Source organism: Palaemon carinicauda, chromosome 33 (assembly GCF_036898095.1).
Source record: "Palaemon carinicauda isolate YSFRI2023 chromosome 33, ASM3689809v2, whole genome shotgun sequence".
Lineage (NCBI taxonomy): Eukaryota > Metazoa > Arthropoda > Malacostraca > Decapoda > Palaemonidae > Palaemon > Palaemon carinicauda.
The window spans coordinates 73,815,943-73,832,923 of NC_090757.1; the positions used below are offsets into that span (position 1 = coordinate 73,815,943).

The window sequence follows — 16,981 nt, forward strand, 5'->3', positions numbered from 1 at the left end:
AAAAAAAAAATGTCTTTTTCCTACCTTTCATCGTTCCTAAATTTGATCCTTCCAAGGAATTCAATCCCTTATCCGATGATGTAGGACTTGTACCACCTGCATCAAAGGATATTTCCTCCTAAAAAAGATGTCTTTTCTCTCACCTTTCATCGTTCCTGAAGTTGATCCTTCCAATGAATTCGATCCCTTGCCCGATGATGTAGGACTTGTACCACCTGCATCAAAGGATATTTCCTCCTAAAAACAATATCTTTTTTCTCACTTTTCATCGTTCCTGAAGTTGATCCTTCCAATAAATTCAATTCCTTACCCGATGAAGTAGGACTTGTACCACCTGCATCAAAGGATATTTCCTCCTAAAAAAAATGTCTTTTCTTTCACCTTTCATCGTTCCTGAAGTGGTTCCTTCCAATGAATTCAATCCTTTGCCCGATGATGTAGGACTTGTACCACCTACATCAAAGGATATTTCCTCCTAAAAAAACTGTCCTTTTACCCCATCTTTCATTGTTTCTGAAGTTGATCCTTCCAATTGATTTAATCCCTTATCCGATGACGTAGGACTTGTACCACCTGCATCAAAGGATATTTCCTCCTAAAAAAGATGTCTTTTCTCTCACCTTTCATCGTTCCTGAAGTTGTTCCTTCCAATGAATTCAATCCCTTACCCGATGATGTAGGTCTTGTACTACTTGCATTAAAGGATATATCCTGCTAAAAATGTCCTTTTTCTCACTTTCATATTCCTTGACATTGATTCATTTTAATTGATGCAATTATTTTGCCAATGATATATGAATTGTGCTACCTGTATCAAAGTATATTTCCTCCTAGAAAAAATTTTCCTTTTTCTTACCTTCTTCCCTTGTTCCGGAACTTTATCCTTCCAACTGTATCCATCCTTTACTCGATGATATAGGACTTGTATACCTTGCATCAAAGGATATTATTTCCTTAAAAATACTCCCGCTTTTTTTTTTTCTTATTTTTTTATTTTATAGTTTTTATATTTGTCATAATTTTTTTTTCTCCCTAAAGGATATAATTTCTTTGGTCGTCCTATAAGGACGTGACTGCATGCTAGAAGAACCCTATCCCTCCCTCTGCATAGACAGTCTTCTAGATTATTCCATCAGAACCACCCGAAGGTTAGTATCCGAAAGAATAGATCTAGATATCTGACCGTTTGTTTACCTGACAAAGCCCTTGTACGACCCCATCAGGAAACATAGCATACTAGAAAGACAAGGTGTTTTCTTTTGCAGAGCAAGTCCTTTTGGGTATTCCACTTATTTTTCAAACCGGGTATTTCAGTGAATGAGTTGAGAAGTATTGATTTAAAAGTTCAAGATAGAGACGACTGTCGTAATCTAACCCAAGTTCACGTCAATACTAGGCGTGGAAATAGGTGATAATGATCGTTCTTCATTCAGATCTATTCGGAACCAGGCTTTTGTAGTCTTCAGGTATAAGTATTGGTTCTTATAATCCACTATAGCATTAGTTCTTTTCAAGAAACTTGTCCCTAACATTATATCTCCGTGATTATTGTGAATTGTGTTCAAAGTCCTAATTTTGACGGGACCTACTCTACCTTTACGGATAATCATTTCCAGTGATTCTATTTCGACTATTTGCCTTTGTATCCCTAGAACCAGTCTTGTCTTATTCATAAGGAATTCTTTTCTCACGTAGTTTCCTGGCTGTTCTGTTATATGAAATTTGACCTTTTGACTGCGATAGTTGGAATGAACTCGACCATAAAAGGTCATAGGTGTCAAATTAGAGTCATGAAATCTCCATTTCTCATTATTTTCCTTGATAAGTCTTGACCCATCATTATCAAAAATCCTGATTAATCCCTCTTGGCACAAAACTTCATGTCCAATTGAAACACTTGGATACATGTCGCGATTCTGAATATAAAAATCAACGTTAACTGTTAAATCTGGACTTAATTTAACTGGAACGTTTTTTATCATTCCGATGATACTTAATTCTTCGTAAAAAAGAACCTCCCAGTCTAAGGGCCTCCGTTGGCCTATCTGGTCGTAGAGGCCAAATTCCATCGCTGCGTTATAGGTCATAATCGAGCGATTCGTTGTATAGTCCGTGCCAATTCCAATTAGTATTTCGGAATTATTTATAGTTGCTGTTAGGAAGTTATTAGAATCCACGTTTACTGACCCAATGCTATCAAACGTAGGTTTTCTAGTCCTAACTATTACATCGGATTGTATTATGCCTCCTAGAAAAACTGTCCATTTAAAATTTCTAACCTTGATGACTCCTCTCGCATCCCTTTCCTTCTTCAATGCAAGGCTTCTCTGTTTTAAAGAAAGGTTTAAAGGCATGTTACTCCACACATGCAAACTTCTGGCTCCCCTACCTAGAGGACGTCTGCCTCCTTGGGCACCTGTGCCTATTGGAGGTCCACTACCTTGGGCACCTCTGTCTTTTGGAGATCCACTACCTGGAGCAGTACTGCCACCTCTGCGTCTTTGAGGTCTACTATTTTGGGCACCTCTGCCTGCTTGAGGTTCACGACCTTGGGCACCTCTCTCTCTCTGAGGTCTACTACCTTGGGCACCTCTGCGTCTTCGAGGTTCACGATCTTGGGCACCTCTATCTCTGTGAGGTTCACGACCTTGGGCACCTTTGTCTCTTTGAGGTCTGCTACCTTTGGCACCTCTGCGTCTTTGAAGTTCACTACCTTGGGCACCTCTGCCACCGATGGTTTTGCCCCTGTTTTGAGTTCCTGCTTCTAAGGTTTTTTGGCCTATTTTATGAGGTCCAACCCCGCGATTTCTTCGCCTTTGAGAACCATGACCTTGGGCATCTCTGCGTCTTTGAGGCATACTATTTTGGGCACGTCTGTCTCTTTTAGGTTTACGACCTTGGGCTCCTTTGTCTATTTGAGGTCTACTACCTTGGGCAACTCTGCGTCTTTGAGGTCTAATACTTTGGGCACCTCTGCCTCTTTGAGGTCCACTACCTTGGGCACCTCTGCCACCGATGGTTTTGCCCCTATTTTGAGTTCCTGCTTCTAAGGTTCTTTGCCCTATGTTTTGAGGTCCAACCCCACGAACTTGGGCACCTCTGCGTCTTTGAGGTCTATTATTTTGGGCACCTCTGCCTCTTTGAGGTTCACTACCTTGGGCACCTCTGCGTCTTTGAGGTCTACTATTTTGGGCACCTCTGCCTCTTTGAGGTTCATGACCTTGGGCACCTCTGTCTCTTAGAGATCCGCTACCTTGGGCACCTCTGCGTCTTTGAGGTTCACGACCTTGGGCACCTCTGCCACTGATGGTTTTGCCCCTATTTTGAGTTCCTGCTTCAAAGGTTCTTTGCCCCATGTTTTGAGGTCCAACCCCACGACCTTGGGCACCTCTGCGTCTTTGAGGTCTTCTATTTTGGGCACCTCTGCCTCTTTGAGGTTCACTACCTTGGGCACCTCTGCCTCTTTGAGGTCCACTACCATGGGCACCTCTGACTCTTTGAGGTCCATGACCTTGGGCACCTCTGCCTCTTTGAGGTCCACGACCTTGGGCACCCCTGCCTCTTTGAGGTCCACGATCTTGGGAACCTCTGACTCTTTGAGGTCCACCACCTTGGGCACCTCTGACTCTTTGAGGTCCGCCACCTTGGGCACCTCTGCCTCTTTGTGGCCCACTACCTTGGACATCTAAGTCTCCTTGAGTTCCAGCTTTGAAGGCCCCTAGGACAGTGTATTGATCCTCAATACTTTCATTTGTATTTTTCTTCTGCTCTACTCCTTGTTCATTCTTCATATTCTTGTTTTGCTTCAAAAGGTAAAAGTTTTCTCTTTCTAATGCCTTTTCTAACAAAGAATTTCTCTGCCTGGTATCTGAAGAATCACTTTTCAAACTGAGAATTTCCTCAAGGTTAGAAACGAGTCTATAGTCTGCTTTTTCCTGAAAGGTTAGACTCTCGCTCCCCGGTTCCTTGGCCATTTGTTTCTTGGTCTTCTGGTCACTTTTATTCATGCCCTCTTGCAACCAGTAATTCGAAGGAGGTCGTTTTGTTTCTTCCTGTGGATGCCATTTGTCACCTCCTTTGGGTGATATAATTGGATCAGGTTCTTCTAATGGATCAGACTGTCCCAGTTTATCTGGCGATCTTTGTAGAACAAAATCTTCCCGTTCCTTCAGAACTACTGCACAAGCAGAAGTACTCAGGTGGTCCGACCATGTAGACCCAGGCATTCTCTTTGCGTTTTTACATCCCTCATTCAGCTCTCTGAGGCAATCGTGCATGAGCTTTTCCAGGTTAAGCGTTCTTTGAATAAGCTGCAGCTCTTCCTCCCTTTTCTTCCCTTGCTCTTCGAAAACCTGTTCGCTGAGCGTATCTTGTTCTTTGCACAGTGCATCGTTTTCTTCCTGGATTTTCCTTTCCGCGGATAGTTTTTCCAAGTGCATTTTATTCATCAGTTCATCACGCTCGCGTTTGTCTTGGTCTAGTTGCTGCCTCAAAGATGCCAGCTCTTGTTCCCGCAGTAGAAGTTCACGGTGTTGCTTTGCTACTTTGGCATTGAGCTGATCTTTGGTTCTGTCTTCAATTTCCTTGTACTTTTTGTGGTAATCATAAGCCGCCTCCAACTCTTGCGCATGATTTTGCAAAAGACTACACTTGGCTTTTCTTTCTCTTTCTAATTCATTCTCCTGCAGGAAATTCTGTTCCATCATCGTAGACAACCCCTTGTCTTGATTGAGAAATATTTCATGCAGTGCTCGAATTTTACTCCTCCGTTCCATAGACCTTGATTTCATTGTCTTCCTGTCATCTGTCTTCTCAGTATCAACATCAGGAAGACTTTCAACGTCTCTCTGTGTTGCGTCTCCTCCATTCCCAAGAGAAATTGCCCGTGAGTTTTTTCCTTTCTGACCCGCCACCCACTTTTCCAGGTCTTGCCGTAACCCGACGAGCAGTTTTCCGATACAGCAAGAGCAGTGCTTGTCATTTCTCGTCACCCTAAGCAAGCGTTTGCTGATATTTTTCATTTTCTGTAGACCTACTGATTTTATGTTCCCAGAATTATTATGAATAACACTGCCTAAATCATTTGAAGCATCCGATAATAAAAACATACACAAAATATCTGTAATCGTCATCATAACTATGAAGTATTGATTACTCCAAACAGCATTAGTTAAAAGAAAAAAAAACGATCGTTTTCTGTGTGAATCATAAGTCTTCAGCCTCGGCGCATCTTCAAAGTGTCTTCAGCGAAAAATAGGATGATTCTAGGCTGGAGTCGATTTGTTCTCTTCCAAGATTTCCATTCCTTTATTCTTCCTTCATTTTGACTCCATTTATTGGAATTCTTTCCTATTCTAATGACCGTTGTAACGAGAGAGAGAGAGAGAGAGAGAGAGAGAGAGAGAGAGAGAGAGAGAGAGAGAGAGACTGTGTGTGTGCGTGTGTGTGTATTGTGCGCGTATGCATTTATGTCATACTGTATTTCATTTCCGTTCATTCACAGAAAGTAACGTTCATCTTCCGATCAAGGTTCCATATTAATGTAAGAAATCCAACGTTCAATTCATAATAGAAATAGGTGCTGAATCGTCTGATTTATTCAAAAACTCAAATCTTTATGAAAGGATATTCAAGAACATGAAACAAGCAGTAGAATCGAAGGTTTACTTCAATGTCGGAGGGAAATTCGGCGAGATGTTGGAGAATAACCCGCTAAAACCAGCCAACGTTATTAAGTTATGGTCATAATATATATATATATATATATATATATATATATATATATATATATATATATATATATATATATATATATATATATATATCGATGGAAATTTTAGCTTATTTTGGCGTCTTCTAAAACTTCGTACGTCTGGTAGCTTTGAATAGCGGCAACGTTAAGATGGCGGAGTTGCCACAATTGTCCCATATCGCAATGGAATTTATTATCAAAATTGCCAAGTTATATAGCAGCATTAATCTTGAACCCTCATTCTATCATTAGGTTTAAGAGGTATTGTTCATTGTATATATATATATATATATATATATATATATATATATATATATATATATATATATATATATATATATATATATATATATATATATATATATATATATATATATATATATATATATATATAACCACATACATACATACATACATACCTACACACACCCATACACACAAAACCACACACACACACCCATACACACAAAACCGAATACACACACCCATACACACACACAAACCCTCACACACATACACACACCCATGCACACAAACCCAAACACACATACACGCACATACATACATACAAACCCATATACACAAATCCACAAACCCACACACACACATACATACATGCACATATTATATACACACACACACCCATACACACACAAACCCACACACATACACACACCCATACACACAAACCCACCCACACACATACATACATGCACATATTATACACACACACACCCATACACACACAAACACACACACACATACACACACCCATACACACAAACCCACCCACCCACACACATAAACACATTCACCCCCTCACACCCATAAACACAAACCCACACACTAATACACACATACACACAAACCCAAACACACTAATACACACATACACACGCCCATATACACGTAAACCCACACACACTCATACACACGAACCCACACATACATACATACATACATACATGCACACCCATACATACATGCACACCCATACATACATACATACACACACCCATACACAAACCCACACACACACACACATACACACAATTTCATTTGAGGAAACTTTTTTTTATTTGGGCACGTTATTGTATATATATATATATATATATATATATATATATATATATATATATATATATATATATATATATATATATACTAACTCATAAATAGCAAATATTGTAATATAAAATAATTGTGTATATATTTACATAATACACACACACACACACACACACACACACACACATATATATATATATATATATATATATATATATATATATATATATATATATATATATATATATATATATATATATATATATATTAGAAAGTCTAGATCAGCCTTGTTTTTCTAGGTTTAATTACTAGTTTTTAAGAATCCTTTTGTGGCACAATAGCCTTTGTTTTGTATGAGAATTTGTTTGTTATCTTTGAAATTTAAGTGTTTAAGTGTAAAGTGCTTAATTTAACAATTTTGTGTGGTTAGGCGCCTCCTCCCCGGTTGTTTATATTATCGAACTATCGTTTTAACGATTGTTTTTTTTTTACATACGAGTGTTTATGAACGCGACTTGATGTCTGGACGTTGGTGCTCGGACAGAATTCAGTTCGGGCTTGAGCACTCCCCTGATAATATACCTTGAGCAGCATAGTGATTTGGACTCTGGATGACGATTGTTTGGCAACTTATTTGGACAATTCTTTGGATTACGTTTTTGATCCTTACATTGATCTGTTGTCTGCAGGTGCTCTTGTCACCTGCGACTCGAGTCAGTTCTGCCTTTCCCTGACGAGGAGGACTTCCCAGGGAATTGGTGCACTAACGTCTCCAATCAGCTGCTGTGGTTTTGGGAGCTTGCAAGCTCGTGAGGTGGCCAGTAGGGAGGCTGACGCCAGGTAAGACATAGAGTGTCTGATTTTCGTTTGGGATTGCTTGCCCTTTATGGTTATGCCCTGGCGTTCAGGACCTGCCCTGATAGCTGTTATGACAAGTGAATGACGGCCCTAGTTTTGTGTCTCCTCTGATTCATCCACTGAAGTGAGGAGAACTATATACATCCTTTGTATCATTTGATCTTTTATATATTGTCATATTTAAGACGTGACTACATAATATCTTCCAGTATGTCTATTATAGACAAGGTTTTGTGTACATTAGTTTTGTGTTGATAGGTAGGATTTATGATGGTTTTTCTTGTTTTATTTACTCCGTCTTCCTTCTTTCTTGTAATTAGTATTAGGGTAATTTTTTGTTCTGGCCAGCCAAATTGTTGGATCCAAGTTTATAATTGATATTTCTCTTGTCTTTGTTAGGACTTAGCTTTTTAGTTTTAGGAAATCCAGTGTGATTCAAAGGACCGTTATTTGTCCTTCCTTGTTATTAAATAATGTTATTTGTAGTTTTAGCAAGGTTGATCTAAATTTTGTTATTGTTAAGTATTAAATATTAAGTTTTCTTGAGTGTTTGTTTCCGCTGACCTTTAGCACTGAGTTACATTTATTACTGACAACAATTATAATAAGAACTCTTATAATAACCCTAAGGGTTATAACATATATATATATATATATATATATATATGTAATGATTAGAATATTAATATTACATGTTTAAAACAAATGACGTAATATGTCATGTTGGTTGGAAGAGCTGGCCGTGAGATTTGCTATGGTCAACTCAATTTGTGTACAGGATGTAAGATGCTGAGTTGTCATTCTTTCTTAGTGTCAACACATTAACTCTTCGTGTGAAAGTTTGTGACGTCACCGGATGCAGGTGTCTTCCGATTCCGTCACTTATCCAAATTAAAGCAAGTGTACGATTTTTGGGATATCAGTAATTTGTTCAGTTCTTGTTTAAACTTCACCAGAATTGGTCATGTGGACCAACACAGCTTCCTCCAGTGATGGAGATGTTTAACTCAGTTGTTTATATACAATAAAACTTAAAAAACCACCAAGATGTGTTCAATAAACCATCTAAATATATCTGAAAACAACTCATACTCAAATGTGTGCTTAAGACAGTAGCACACCAATAAATGGTGGCAGCGCTTAAACTCAAAGACAGCGGTTATACTCTAAGAATTAGAGAAATATCTTCAAGACTTCAAAAATAAATAGCTGTAAAACCAGAGATATATCTTCAAGACTTCAACATAAAAGCTGTAATACCTGATAAAGATCTTCAAGAACTCAGAACTATCTACAAATATCTACAATTTTGACTGAGTCCAACGAAAATGCTAACACCAACATATGTTAGTATACAAATAGAATCTTCAATCAACATCCTAGGAAACCCAAGGACTGGCATTCAACTATTGCAAAACATATCCAGGAAGACCTACATTCTACAAGAAACTAGAACGAGACATCGCTAACAAAACATCAAGAGAGAGAGAGAGAGAGACGACTCGACTACATATAAAGCTAAGTACAAAGATTTTGTATTCATTTCAGTTTGTGCAGTGAAGTGTAGTTGTCACAAGTCGTTAGTCAAATATTACTGGGGTGAGTGAATTCCTAAACTTTGTTATAAGAAACTCCGAATTCTCATTTAGAATTTTTCTTTCTTTGTGCTAATTCCTTTTTCTTTCATAAACTCTTGGGGGGAAATGTATTGGGATTAGTAACATTGTTGGGGGAATTTTATTATACATATGCGTTTACGCAGTGGGCGTCTGTACTCATATAGATATTTTGATAGGATTGAAAGGGGTCAAAGAGATAGAAAAAAAAGAATACAGCAGTCATGGCTCCTCCTGTCAGCCCTACCCCTGGACCTAGTGGTGTAGGCCAGGCTAATCCTCCTCCAATTGTGACGCTTGTAAATGCCAGGTCAGCAATCCTTCCTTTTCAAGGCCGTGTCAACGGGTTCTTGCCACAAAATGTGGAGTCATGGATTTCATCCGTTGATGCCCATTTAAATGCCAAACAAATCGTAGATCCTTTTGTACAATTACAAGAAGCTAAAAGTTTTATAGATTTTTCTAAGGGGGATGCGAGTGCGTATTTAAGAGGTGTTTCATTTCAGGAAGCAGTTACTTGGGATGATTTCAAAGTTAGGTTACGCACGATCTATGGGGGTGAAGAAGCTTTGGATGTGGTGTTAACGTTACGAAATACACTTAATCAAGCCACTATGAATCGGCTTAATGTTGTTGAGAGAGCAGCTCTCATAGCTGATAGGCTTAACGAATATCAGGACATTTTAGGTAATTCCACTTGGGTTACTAACGATAATATCTCCGTGAAAGATTTTTTACGATTAATGTATTTAACTTGCATGACACTTATGTTGCCTGAAGCTTTAGTGCGGTGCTTTGATAAGAAGTTAATGCCTGCAAGTACGGAATTGGATGTCTATAAACAGATAAAGAAGCACATGTCCAAGTGTCCAGATCTCGATCCCGTGTTAACTCAAGTTTTTGCTAAGAATGAAACAAAACCACAAACAGTGAACGTAATTAATAATCCAGTAGCGGGAGTGACGTGTTACAACTGCAAACGTCAAGGTCACATAAGCGCAGACTGTAGAACGAAATTTTGTTCAGTTCACAACACAGGATCACATTCTTATAGTCAATGTTACGCGCGTAAGACACAACAATATCCTAGAAATACACAGTCAATTCCACAGTCAGTTCCATATGGAAATAAAAAGAAAAATCCTCATTTTAACAATAAGAAGAAACAACAAAATGTCAATGCAGTTCAGAGTCCGAAACAAACAAACACTTCTTCAAATATCGCTGAGCCTGGGCCGTCAAACCAGACCTCGCAAAGTCAGCCTAATTTTCAGAATGTGCAGAACAAAGCAAATACCACATAGTTAACTCTAGAGGGGAAGAGAGTGATGTTGGGTCAAGGTCATTTATGTCAACATCAATAGTATTGAATAATCAATTTAATGTTTTATCAGATAATTGTGAGACAATAGATTTTCCTATGAAACACACGGCCGAATTAAGTAAAACAGTGCATGCTCCCGTAGATTTGCAACGAATTCATACAATAATAAGCCAAAATGAGTTACGGCCAACCTTATATGCTGTAAATTTAGAACACAAATCCTTTACGTTATTTTTTGACTCTGGTAGTCCACGTAATATTATGGATTTGAAGACGCATCATTTGTTGTTTTCGAACTTTCCGATTGAAAAATCAGGAATCAGACTTTCAGGTATAGGAAATAATGAATTAAACGTCATAGGCATAACTCATATTCAGTTCAGAGTCGGTAATCGCACGTTTGCCGATACATTTGTTGTTGTGAAAAACATTAATATGTATCCAGCTGTAATTATAGGATACCCATCTATGGGAAATCAAAACATTATCTTAGCTCCTGCAAAGCACGGCGTGTATATCAAAGGGAAATTCTATAAGTCTTCTAATACTTTAAAGTCTGTTTTGGATAATAAGGAGACGACAAATGTAACCGTAACGTACGTTGAAGAACCAATAACTTGTCTCACTAATAAAGAAATAATACACGCGACCCAGCAGAATTCTCGTTCACCCGTAATATCATCTTGCACGCAATATATCGAACCAAACATACCTTCGAATTTAATAGTGCAAATAAAGAAAACACTACCGGGATCTGAAATATTAATCCTTTCCGATACTTTGAAAACCAACGGATTGTCTGTCACACAAGCTATTTATACAGTAGGCTCACATCAGCAATGTAATATCGAAGTCTGTAATCATTTAAATAACACTTTAGTAATTCACAAAAATCAACATATCTTGGATGTAGAAGTTTATAAACATCGTATTCTTACCGTTGCTGAAATCAATCACTCTCAATCAGTTGCGGATGAATCCCTTTTACGATCTATTAAAAATAAAATCAGTAAGGACATTCAAGACGAAGAAATTCAGCAGAAAATTTTTGAACTTTTAAATAAATATACAGATGTCTTTTCCACTACGGATGGATCCTTAGGGAAAACAGATGTGATCGAGCATCAAATAAGGTTAAAAGACAAACAGAAAATTATATATGTACCCTCGTACAGACTCCCTATGAAATTCCAGAATGAAATAAATGATGAAGTAGGTAAAATGTTAGAGGAAGGAGTCATTAGAAAATCAAATAGCCCTTATAATTTTCCTTTAATAGTTGTACCGAAAAAAGATCGAACATGGCGTATCTGTGTCGACTTTCGTCGTCTAAACGAGGAAACGATCCCTGATCGATTCCCAGTGCCATGTACTGACGATATTTTGTCTTTGTTAGGTCAGAATAAATATTTTACCAGTTTGGACTTACTTAAAGGCTTTCACCAGATATCATTAGAAGAAGATAGTATCCCATACACAGCCTTCAGCACAGCCAGGGGACATTATGAATTTTTACGGATGCCTTTTGGTTTACGTTGTGCTCCTATAACATTTACAAGAATGATTAACATAGTGTTTGGAGACTTGTTAGGGGATATATTGCATGCCTATATGGATGATCTTGTAATCTTTTCCAACACCTTAGAAGAACATCTACGTAAGTTAGAACTAGTACTACAGAGATTAAGACAACATAACTTAAGGGTAAAGATTAGTAAGTGTGAATTTTTCAAAACAGAATTAGTATATTTGGGTTTCATGGTGTCAAGCCAAGGTCTTAAAGTAGTCCATGATAAGGTGTCGGCTATACGTAATTTTCCCATACCTACTAATGTCAAGGGAATACAGCAATTTCTGGGTTGTAGTGGATATTACAGGCGTTTTATACGCAACTATTCAATAATAGCCGCTCCTTTAACTGATCTTACGAAGAAGGGCGTAGATTTCATATGGTCTGAGCAACATCAACAGGCGTTTAATACTTTGAAAGATGAACTGTGTAGTTCTCCTATCTTAAAATTTCCTGACTTCGGTAAGGAATTCTTCATTGCAACAGACGCCTCAGACTTAGGAGTGGGAGGGGTATTGCTTCAGCAATATGATAAACAGTTTTTCCCGATAGCTTTCTATTCTCGAAAATTGAGAACTTCCGAAAGTAAATATGCAGTAATAGACAAGGAAGGACTAGCTATTGTTAATTCGCTAGTGCATTTTAAGTTCATAATTTACGGTTATCCCGTTAAGGTTCTTACTGACCATAAACCACTAACAGAGTTCTTTAAAGGCTTCAATCACAGCCCTAAACGAACTCGGTGGCATTTAATCATTCAAGATTTTGGCGCAAGAATCGGGTATTTACCTGGGAAAGCAAATATCATTGCGGATGCATTATCACGCAACCCCGTGTCATCTTGTACGGAGTCTTTAGCTGAATTAATAGATATATCAACATCCATGCCTATTGTAAAAACAATATCTGAACAAGAAGATTTAGGCTGGAGTGCTGAATTGTTACAGACTGAGCAAAGAAAAGATCAGAAAATAGAAACAATTATAAATGCTTTGAAAGGCAATCATAAAGAAAAAGAATATATAAAGTATAAGCAGCAGAATTATGTAATCAAAGATAATATTCTGTGTAGGACTGTGACAAGGAAAACCCGCAATACACCACATGTAACTAACGACCAGGTAGTAGTACCAAACTCACTTGTTTCCACTGTCCTGAATTGGTTGCATTCAAATCCATTACATGGACACCCTGGGTTCTCATTAATGTCACAGAAAGCCAAATCATTGTTTTATTGGCATACAATGCTTACAGATATAAAAAGACACATAGCTAATTGTCGCACATGTCAGGAAAACAAAGGGCATACGAAAACACCTGTTAGCTTAGGAACTTATCCTGTTCCCAATCAACCCTTTGAAAGAATACATTTAGATTTGTTAACAGGATTTTACGAGTCAGACAGAGGGAATAAGCACCTCTTAGTAATTATAGATGCTTTAACTCGATATACAGAACTAATAGCGCTTAAAACTAAAACTGCGATTGAATGCGCTAGGAAGTTTTACGAGTGTTACATTTGTAAACATGGAATTCCACACATGATAATCTCAGACTCGGGTGGTGAATTTAATAATCACTTTCTTACCTCATTGTGTGAATTCCTCAAAATAAAGAAGATCAATACCATGATATATCACCCAGAGTCGAATGGGCTAGTGGAAAGAGCAAATAGGAAGATATTAAATATATTAAGGGTAACACTAGGGGGATCAGACCCCAACTGGGATATTGCAATACCGGCGGCACTGAGTACTCTGAATCATTCATATCATATATCAATTAAAATGTCACCGCATGAAGCATTGTATGGTACCCCAGTTAGAACACCTTTCCATGTATTAACGCCTACAACTAATCTATCAAATCCTTTAAAAGAATGTATAAATGCAAGTATAAGTCGATATGATATCCTTCGAAAGAATTTAGAAGAATCACAAATCATAATGAAAAGGAATCATGATAAAATAGCGAAACCAACTAAAACATATACCGTGGGTGATAACATCTATATTCAAATCAATGTCAGAAAAGGGCTCAACTATAAACTAACACCTAAGTTTGAAGGCCCATTTAACATTTTGGAAATATTAACGGCCAATAGGTTTAGAATTCAAAATGTAGCCCAACCCACGGATGAGAGAATAGTACCATTGTCTCACATAAGAAATTAAAAAGAAGTGAGGAAAAATTTTAATTTTAATTTAAAAGTTTTCTTTTTAATACAGGAGTAATTACATATGTTTTTTCTCGTTACAGGTTTCCAAGATGAATTTTTTGTTGTTGGGAGTGATATTGTTCGCTCAGACATTTTTTTCGTATGGGATGAGTTCTAAGACTAAGAATATATATTTTAAATATGGAAATATAGTTGAAAGACAAGAAGACATTTTTATTACATCAACCAACGTAATTGTCGAAGTGCATATGCAAGCAATTTTTCTTCAAGAGAATGATGTCACTAGCTTAAGAACCGCCATTTCAAGGTTTTCTGCATCATTGGATGAGTTGCATAGGAGACATTTTCATTTGACTACTAAGAGTTTGCTTAGCTCAACATTAAAAATTGCAGAGATGCTATCTGATGACTTAAAGAATAAGACTGGAGAGACAGGATCTTTGGCTTATGACCTTTTGATGTGGACTGTAGGACACGAACAAAAAGAAAGACGGAATCCGTTCATTTATGCTGCATTAAGCATCTTTGGGTCTGTTGCAAGTTTAGGTTTAGGACTTTCCAATCGTCTTAAAATTAGTAATCAAAATAAGAAAATTGAGTTCTTGACTCATAAAGATGAATTGATTATGTCAGAACTAAGGGATCAGTTAGCTTCAATCAATAAAATTATGGATTTGTTAAATGAACATTCAGATAATATCGTTCAAATTATGGAAGTACAGGATTTGTTAGCAACATTAACGTATTATGATTCAAAGATAGATCACATACATAACAGAATTGCACATTTCATTGAGAAATCCAAGGATTATGTAGAAGCTATCACGTTAGCAACTAAAGGTGTATTGTCGCCCCATTTGTTGCCTATACGTTACTTAAAATTAGTTCTGGAGAACACTAGGGATAAACTAGGCTATGTTCCTTTGTTAGACGAACATAGGTTAGAATTTTATTACAGCCTAATTACAGTAAACGTAGATAATAACAAGATTAGGATTACAATTCCCTTTGATTCTTCTGATGCCTGGCAATCTTACAGGATATCACCATTTCCGACTTTCATGACGAATCACTCAAATCCAGTAATATCCAGTTTGACAGGACACGTATTGATTTCCCCAGACAAGGAAACATATACGGTCATTAAAGACTTAAATCAATTAACTCACTGTTCAGACGCAATGGATAGAAAAATATGTACAGCTGACTCATTTGAATTCCGTAAAAACTTGATGGATTCATGCGAGTTAGGTATAGTGCTAGACGGTGCTCTCTCCCATACAAGTGAAAATTGTCTGGATAAGCTTTATCCCTTTGACAATAAAGAATTCAATTGCAGACTAAATAATGGCTCGTGGATACGATACGACAAGGACGGCTTCAATATATCATGCCCTGACGGATCCACATCCCACAACCACATCTTCGTCGCAGCAGATGGCTGTATCGGGACTTCCCCGAATTCCATGGTGACTGGCCTACGGACAATCATCAGAGAACGTGCTTACTTCGCGAATTTCACGTGGACCTCTACAACGCCCGCACTTCCTCTCCCCTATAAAGGAAGTGTGGCGAAACACTTAATGAAACTTACCGAAAAGGACCACCTGTCGCCGACTTACAAAGAGATTCTTCACCCCATAATACTGGCTAGTTTGTGTTTCACGGTGATGATATTTATCGCCGTGAACATCCTTGTTTGGCGTAGGTTACGGCACAGCAAGCAGCTACAAAGGAACGAGTTGAATAGCCCTGACAATACCCCTTACCTGATACAATTCAAAGCTGTATGAGTGGCCACCTCATTCGCTAAGGGAGTAATTTGTCAGGATGATGTTTGTATGAAAAGCTGACTAGTACGCTAGTAATATGTAATTAAAGAAATTCTCTACATTTGCATTGTTAAAAATACATTTAAAATAACATTTAAAAAAATAAATAAAATAAAAAAGGATATAAATCATTTTTTTCTCTCGGCATCTAATAAAAATATATAAGCCGGAATGTTAAAAAAGAAAAGAAAAAAAAAAAAAAAAAAAAAAAAAAAAAATATATAAGATATATAACAGAATCTATGGGCATCTAATAAAATGTATCAGCCCTATATATAAATATATATATATGTACGAAACCGTGGTACGTGTACGTACCAGGAATTCGTATTTGTGCACTGAATATTGAGTATCTTGTTTCTGACAAAGGTAACAATTATTTTTTATCAAGTTACCGAATCATTTGTAAGTCAGAATTTGTTTTGTTTTTTGGTACCATGTAATCATTTGCTAGCAATGTACCATATGTATGATCTTGGTTTTATCATGCATTTTTCTTTTTGCTTTGGTAATATCTTTTTTTTGTATGCACTATTGTTATTAATTTTGGTGTGCCTGTTTGGACATTCGTCCTCAGTTGGATATAGCTAGTTTTGGACAATGAATGATACGTATGTCCAGTCACACCTAATAACCATGTTTCGGCTTGTTGTTAAATTTTTGTAAAAAAAATTGAGATAGCTGGCCGAGCATATGTAATGATTAGAATATTAATATTACATGTTTAAAACAAATGACGTAATATGTCATGTTGGTTGGAAGAGCTGGCCGTGAGATTTGCT

At 37.4% G+C, this 16,981-nt stretch overlaps 1 long non-coding RNA gene across 1 annotated transcript; it reads left to right on the plus strand.

Moving 5' to 3' along the window:
* The first annotated feature begins 9,215 nt into the window (after positions 1–9,215).
* Positions 9,216–15,997, plus strand: LOC137625987 (uncharacterized). The gene is made up of 2 exons (XR_011040957.1): positions 9,216–9,277; positions 15,707–15,997. It is a non-coding gene; the product is annotated as an uncharacterized lncRNA (long non-coding RNA).
* Positions 15,998–16,981: the final 984 nt, after the last annotated feature.